The 8,076-nt window shown below is 38.1% G+C and overlaps 1 pseudogene; it reads left to right on the plus strand.

Moving 5' to 3' along the window:
- The first annotated feature begins 6,304 nt into the window (after positions 1 to 6,304).
- Positions 6,305 to 7,211, plus strand: LOC127192735 (40S ribosomal protein SA-like; annotated as a pseudogene).
- The last annotated feature ends 865 nt before the right edge of the window (positions 7,212 to 8,076 follow it).

An 8,076-nucleotide genomic window follows, 5' to 3' on the forward strand; every position in this document is an offset into this window, starting at 1 on the left:
ATGAATTCAGGTATTCCCAGGCTTTAAGAAGTTGAGGTAGAAAGATTATAGCCCAGGCTAAAAGCCAACTACAAGGCCAGCTTAGTTTTCTGAGTGAGGTCCTAGATTACTGCTGTTTTTTCATTTTGCTTTCAAATTGAGCAGAACATGTTGCCGAGTTGATGGAATGCATGCATGAAGCACTGAGGTCATTCTCCAGCACCTAGTTAGTCATGCAGGGTGGCATCTGTGGCTGGCCCAAGCAAGCATTCAGTTCAAGAGCATCCTGTTTTACTTTGTGTATTTGATGTCATCTAGTGACATCGACCTGCTCCTTAAAATTACAAATGAATGGGAAAAGGAAGGAGGGGGGAGGGAGGGGAGGAAAGAAGGGAGGGAAGGAAGAAAAGTTATAAGAGGGAGGGAGGAGGACAGACCAAAGGAAGGAAAGAGAGAGGGAAGGAAGGAAAAAAACAAAGTAAGGAAATAAGGAAAGAAAGAGAGACAGACAGACAGACACACACAGAGAGAGAGAGGGGGGGGGAGGGAGGGAGGGAGGGAGGGAAGGAGGGAGGGAGGGAGGGGAAGAACAACTATTTAAGTAGAATTTAGACTGTTCAGTTATTTTGATAACTACTATATTATTTTCACTTCTTAGTTTTGTTGATACTGTTTTCTGGAGTTTATGGAAATGTTCCTAGCATTTCTTAGTTATTTTTTTGTACTCCTAGTATACTTCTGCTGTGACGATGGCATTTTACACAGAATACAAGTCACATTATGCAGGTTGATGCAGATAAACGGTAAGAGGCTTGCATTTTCTACCTCTGTTCCTTCCAAGGTGACCAGAGAGTGGCAGTCACATTACAAACTTTCTAAGGAAACAAATGATGAAACATTAGAAAGTATTAACTCGAATTCAGCTGTAACGTCCATTTTCTTGACTGTTACACATACGAGTCATGAAATATTCTCGGCAAGTCTCTGAAATGGTTGCAGCTGAGACTTGCAAGGATGGACACAAGAGATGCTGAGATTTGAGACACTTTGCTTGTTATGCATTGTCAATCTAAGCTCGAGTTAGTGAAGTCCAGCATTAAGGACTTTATCCATTACACAGATCTCATCCTTGTTTTTACCAGCTCTTCTCCACAGGAAAGGTGTGCCTGGAAGAGCAACCATCTCTTGTCTAAACCAGGACTCTCAGTGTGAGTTGTAGGAGCTTTCCAGTATGTTACAGCATGGTTGTAATCATCAAGCCTTTTGCATAGGGTGAGCGCATGCCTTGGTTTGCATCGCACCCATGAAAGTGATGAATCATCAATGCTGTTTGATAAATGAGAGTGTTAGCAGGATATCTAGTGCTGTACACAAAATGATAAATCAACAAGTCACAGTAGAATCTCTGACTCTGTATCGTGTCCTTTCTCTTCAGCTCTTCTAAAACCTAACAGGACACCTGAATTAGCCTGTTTCCAAATCTCCTTTTTTTCCTTTAGATTTGTCATTATCTTTCAGATACTTTTTTCTGAGATGTTTTCTACTTTGAAATATGTTCCCATTGTAACTTTACTGACAGTCTCCAGTATGGATCCTTCAAAGTAAAATTGCATTTCTAGTTTACTTTTTCCACCATTGGTCTCTAATCTCCTTCACAGAGTCTTTTTTAGTTGTAGTACATTAACCACATTTAATTTCTAGAATATATGTCTGTTAATTTGCCTTTAATCATATTTACTGCTTCCCATTTTTACATCAGATTAATTAGAAAAAAAATATGTTGAAGTTCAAATTCTCTACTCTCTGGATTATGCAATAAAATATCTCTTTTTCTCTTTATAAGAAAAATTTCCATCAAGAATTGTCACTTGAGTTGGATGTAGATTTTATTATTTTGAGCTTTGAGATAAAGAACTAGTAGTTAGAAAGGAGACAAGAAATATATTTAAAAGTTTTATTCCCTTGGAATTAAGCCCCATGGTATTGACCCCAACATACAGGTTCCTCGCATGCAACATTCAACCTTTTCTTTTGGACAGATACTGGACCTGCTTTTCCTGGGTCTAGCAGAGTGAGTCAACCCATACCTCCCCATCCACATCCCTCTCTAAGCAGCTCTAGCCCAAGTTCCATATCCAGTGTCCAGGTCTGGTTTGGCCACCCCTGCCTGTACAGCCACCAACCTTTAGACTTTCAGTAAGACCTGCTCTGCTTTCCCTTGCCTTTCAGAGATGGGACGATAGATAAGTCAGTAAAGTGCTTTTCCCACAAAAACAAGGATCTGTGTTCAGTTCCGCGAGCTTGAATCTTGAAAGCTAGACATGATGGTAAGTTTATAATCCAAGCATCTAGGAGACAGAAACAGGAGAATCCCTATATCTCACTGTCTTGATCGATAGATAGATAGATAGATAGATAGATAGATAGATAGATAGATGATAGATAGATTGTAGATAGATGATAGACTGTAGATAGATAGATCATAGATCATAAAAGCTGAAAAATTATATCCAAGTTTGTGCTTCTCTGTCTCTCTTGTCTCTGTCTCTGTGGTTCTCTCCCCCCCCCCCACACACACACACATCAAATAAATGCACTTAAATAGAGCCTAGGTGCTTTAAAATATTGGGGAGGTTTTTGTCTTTCTTCCCAAGAGGCGTAATGAGGATCTAACACTTTGGGATGCTAGAACAAACCCCCTCCAGAACATAAAACCTAATTCTAATAACTGATTCTCAAGATAATCTTTATGTTGTAAGGGTTGACAAAATCCTTCAACTCTTGAAATGTCTAGGTGCAATTATGAGCAAGCAAATTGGATCATCTGGTGATGGAGTTCTAAAGGTGTAAATCTTCAACTTTAATGTGCAATAGTTTAAAAGGCTACTTTGGAGATGATCTAGGTATATAATTAAAACATAAAATAAATTCAAAATAAATTGGCCACAGAGCTAACATGACTCCTTTCTAATCAAAGTGCTATTTTCTGTTCCAACAAGAATTATTGAAAATAAATTTAAAAGCTATTGCAGATGAAATGACTACTTAGCAAATTGCAACTAAAAATGGCAGGGGCATAGGTTTCGGAAGGGAAATGCAATGGAAATCAAATTTAAAACCCCAAGGGGAGGAAATCACCAGGGTCAGTGAAAGTTTGTAGCCAGGAGAGGTTATGTCACATATTTACATTATTATTTAATTGTATGTTAAACAGGATTTGTAAAATGAACTACAAATCCAAATACCTCCACAGAGGCAGAGTGCTAAAATCCTTCATCTGGGGTTGACAGGGATTAGAGGCCCAAAAAGCCCACTTCTCCTTTTACCATGTCAAATTATAAGAGGAAAAATAAAATGCTGATTTGAGTCTCTAATGAAAGGTAACTGTGTGGTTATTGGAAACACACTTTCACTGAAAGGCAGATCTTATTACTGCACTGAGCTGGACCTGCGTCTCCCTACCTATAGATTTTGATAGCAAGAGGGCTGTTTACTTTCATCTGGTTTTCATTTGAAAAATCCCATCTGTGCTGAGCCTGAAAGAATTGTAAAAATACTAAAGTTACAAGCATTTAAGTAAGGTGAACAGAATTTCCTGGGTTTACTTTGCTGAAATGATGTTTAAAGAAGATTTGGTGATGTAGACTGTGAGACCACTATAATATACCTGCTACAACTAATTATGTGTCTGAGATGAGATACAGAGCAGAGCCTCAACCCCAGAAGGGTGGGGGATAATATCCCTTGCAGCAATATGCAGTTAGACTAAGCATGGGCATTTTCAAAAGTGAATGCATTATACTTAAACTAATTATGCAAATCTTTGAGAACTAGCACATTAGTCTGCTATTTCATATTGTAAATCAAACACTTATTGCTATACATATAAAAGACGGATATGGTGGAATGAAGGAAAGAATGTTCCTGTATTTCAGAAGAACTAAAACTAAGTCAAATAAACCAGAAAGCACCCTGTCCCTCTTTTTTTTTTTTTTTTTTTTTTGTACTCCAAAAGGATCAAGTAAGCTGTGAGAAAGCAAAGCCTGGCTTAGCTCTCCTGGCCTCAGCAAGTGAAAACATGCCTCAAAGAAATGAGAAGTTTATTTAAAGGCTAAGAATTGTCAGTTAGTTACATGCAAATATGTTTGAAGGATATCCTTAGGTTAGACATCATAGAAGTAAAACTGAGCAGTTTGGTCAAACATAAAACCAAGACAAGTCATACACAATGTTATTTTTCTCACAGTTGAGATATAATGTTTTAGAAACTGAAATTATTCAGGACTAGTATAAAAAAGGATTATGAAGTTATGTCTAATATGCTCGTTTCATGGTTTAAAAAATGACATGTAGCCACCTGGGCTTTGATCTGAGCTGGCGGGCCGTTCCCAGAGCTTTGATAAAGTTCAAAACTGCTGTTGGTCTGTTAAGCAGCTGATTTTTTTAAAAAATCATTTTAAACCAGCTATTTCTCATCCATTTAAGCCTTACAAGTGTGGTTGCTTGCTTCTATTGCCTTTGAAAAAAATTCTAACACAGGTGATGAAGAGATTTCTCAATGGTTAAGAGCATTTTTATTTCCTTGCTAAGGATCCTGGTTCAATTCCAAGCATCCACATGGTGTTTCACACCTGTGTGTAACTTAGCTTCAAGAACGCTAACACCCTCTTCCAAGCTCCGGGGACACCAGGCAGGAATATGGGTACAAACATACATTTGGACAACATTCTTATACAGATAAAATAAATCAAAACGCATTTTCAGAGGGAAATTTCATTACCCTACTCCACTTCTAGCAGATACCAAGTTTACCCTCAAAGTCTTGCCTGAGTGGACCGTACTGGATTCATAGAAGCTGCTTGCTTTGTTTCTCAATGCTTAGTGAACCAATGACTCCATGTAGGGTTATACTAAAAATTAAGATAACTAAATAAGTAATAACATAAGAGCACAGAATACTAAGTGAAACTGTAGAGATGCTGGATGCCATATTTTATCCAGGGCTTTGGCTAGCTTCACCTCATCCAACAAATTTGCATGTATAGAGTTTCCTTTATTGATGAAATAAGGGATTGTCCCTCAAAGTATGATTCTCTAGGTACTGTTTGTTAACAGTCACAACTCAACTCTGCCAAAGTCTTATGGTAAAATTCACTAAATATTCAATTCCAATATAAGTAAAGGCATGGGCATTTAAAACAAAACTTTAATGCTTTTCTTATTATGTAAGCATCCATTTCATGTAAGATATCTGAGGTCAAGATGATCTATACTTGTTTTGTATCAAAAATATTTTGTAACTAAATAATCTATGAATGAATATTTATATAACAAAAATAGGCATTTATAATTTTATATGTTGATTTATAAGAACAATGAACTATATAAATATATAGTAATGTCAGAATGCTAACATTTTTATTATATAAATAATCGTACATTGAACCTTAACATTTAACAATAGGGTGCTTTAAAAAATAGATACATAAAAATTGGTTTTCCTCTTTCTGACATCTACACTAGCACTTTGTTGTGTTATTACTTATTTTGGCTATTCTTATTAAGACGAAATGAAATCTCAAAGTAATTTTAATGTGCATTTCCCTAGTGGCTAAACATGCTGAACACTTTTAAAAAATAATTTTTTAGGTATTTGTGTTTTTTTCTTTTGAGAACTCTATGTTTACTTCCTTGCCCCAAATTTTAATTTGGTTTATTTGTTTTCTTTGCTTGTTTGTTTGTTGGTTTTGTAGTTATTGTTATTTGTATATTTGAGACACTCTGTATCAGATAGGCAATAAAATATTTGTCTGTAATCTGCTTTTTCATTGTTATATATAAGGTTTTTATTTCTATGTGCTTCTATTTATGAGTTGTTGATATTAATGCTTGTCCCATCATGTTATTTCTCTGCCTATAATTTGAAGCCTATCCCTGACTTCCATCTCAAGTCATTCTTGATGTATCTGATTTATTTAGAGTTTATTTAGAGTGAGAGATAAGAATAGAGTTTCATTATTCTACATGTAGCTCTCAACTTTGGCCAAAATCATTTTTTGAGGCTACTGGGTTTTCTCCAATGTATGTTTTTTGTTTCATTGTCAAAATTCTGAGCATAGATTTTAAGTTCACAGAAAAAATTTAGTTGACAGTTTATTGAAATTTCCTTTTCCCAGTGTGAATGTCACCCATGGTTGAAGCCAGGGGAGGGTACTTATTGACTTTTCATTTAAGGAACTTAAATGAAGAGTCGTGCTTTTCTGCGCTGCCCAGGGATGGGTCCATAAGGCGTTGTTCTTGATTCCCATAAAGAGATGCTTACACAATGTCCAGAGCCCTTGATGCCCTGCAGATGAAGGAGGAGGATGTTCTCAAACTCTTTGCCGCAGGAACCCACTTAGGCGGCACCAACCTTAACTTTCAGATGGAGCAATACATCTACAGACGTTCTTTCTTTTGATGGCATCTACATCATTAATCTGAGGAAGACCTAAGAGAAGCTGTTGCTTGCAGATAGGGCTATTGTTGCCATTGGAAACGCTGCTGATGTCTGCGACGTCTCCTACAGGAACACTCTCCGGAGACCTGGGCTGAAGTTTGCTGCTGCTACTGGAGCCACTCCGATTGCTGGCAGCTTCACACCTGGGGCCTTCACCAACCAGATCCAAGCAGCCTTCATGGAATCATGGCTTCTAGTGGTGACTGACCCCAGCTCTGACCACCAGCCCCTCACAGAGGGCTCATGTGTCAACCTGCCCACCATTGCTCTGTGCCACACGGATTCTCCTCTGCATTATGTAAACATTGACATCGCATGAAACAAGGGGGATCACTCAATGGGTCTGATGTGGTGGATGCTAGTCCGGGAAGTACTCCACATGCGTGATATTATCTCCCGTGAGCACCCATGGAAGAGTATTCCTGATCTTTATTTCTACAGAGACCCAAAGGAGATTGAGAAGGAGGAGCAGGCTGCTGCTAAGAAGGCCGTGACCAAGGAGGGATTCCAGGGCAAATGGACTGCGCCAGCTCCAGACTTAACCTCTGTTCAGCCAAAAGTGGCAGACTGGTCTAAGGGTGTGCTGATGCCCTCTGTACCGGTCCAGTAGTTCCCTACTGAGGACTGGAGCACCCAGCCAGCCAAAGAAGACTGGTCAGCAATGCCCGCAGCGCAGGCCACTGAGTGGGCTGGAGCAGCCAGCACTGAGTGGCGCTCTTCTGCAGACACCTGAGCAAAGCGGGGAAAGGCAGAAGGAAAATAAAGTTCCTAAAAGCTGAAAAATAAAATGAAAACAACCATAAAAAATTGCAAATATAGCTACATAGCTTTCCTGAAAGTAATAGATAGAGCAGGTCAAACACAATGTCAAAAATACTCTTCCTACAATGCATCTGATTTTAATCATATTTATGTCCAGTAATAAACACGCATACGATAGAAAATTTGATATTCTCCACAAAAGCTCTCTTAAAACATACACATATTTATCATGCATGTGCTAAAACCCATTCAAACCTGATCAGTGTCCCTACTCTCTTATCCAGAGACAACTGGAGTAATATTGAGTAAAATCTAAGTTTCACGGCTGTTAAGGTGAAGAAAAAATTACCCGTTGTTTTCAGTAGGATGTGTATACTAAGTTGTTAGCAAGCAGCTAGGTACATTGTTTGCAATGAACTGACTGTGTGCATAATACAAGCATGTAAGAGTCTTGGGATGTCAATTAGATTGCTAGTAATCAAGGGGAGTCTCTCGTTTTATTTCCTGTGCTTGCTTGCCTTATGAATACCTCCTCATTAACAGTCTTTCGTATAAAGGTGGTTTTCATATTACATATTACAATCCATGAACATATATTGGCAAGTCACTGTCACTCAAATTCCATAGTTTAGGTGGTGACACATTTTCAGTATTAAGTACACTGCAACTTATATTTTGAATTCAATGATAATTTGTATGCTAACAACATGGTCCCCATGGTTCTATAATTGGGAAATGATGAAACCTTCAAAATGGGACAGCTCGTGGGAGGTTTTTTAGGTACTTCTGGGTCATCATTTAAAGAGGTTTGTAAACCATCAGTCTCTTTTCTTCTC

The sequence above is a fragment of the Acomys russatus genome, chromosome 1, assembly GCF_903995435.1.
Source record: "Acomys russatus chromosome 1, mAcoRus1.1, whole genome shotgun sequence".
Lineage (NCBI taxonomy): Eukaryota > Metazoa > Chordata > Mammalia > Rodentia > Muridae > Acomys > Acomys russatus.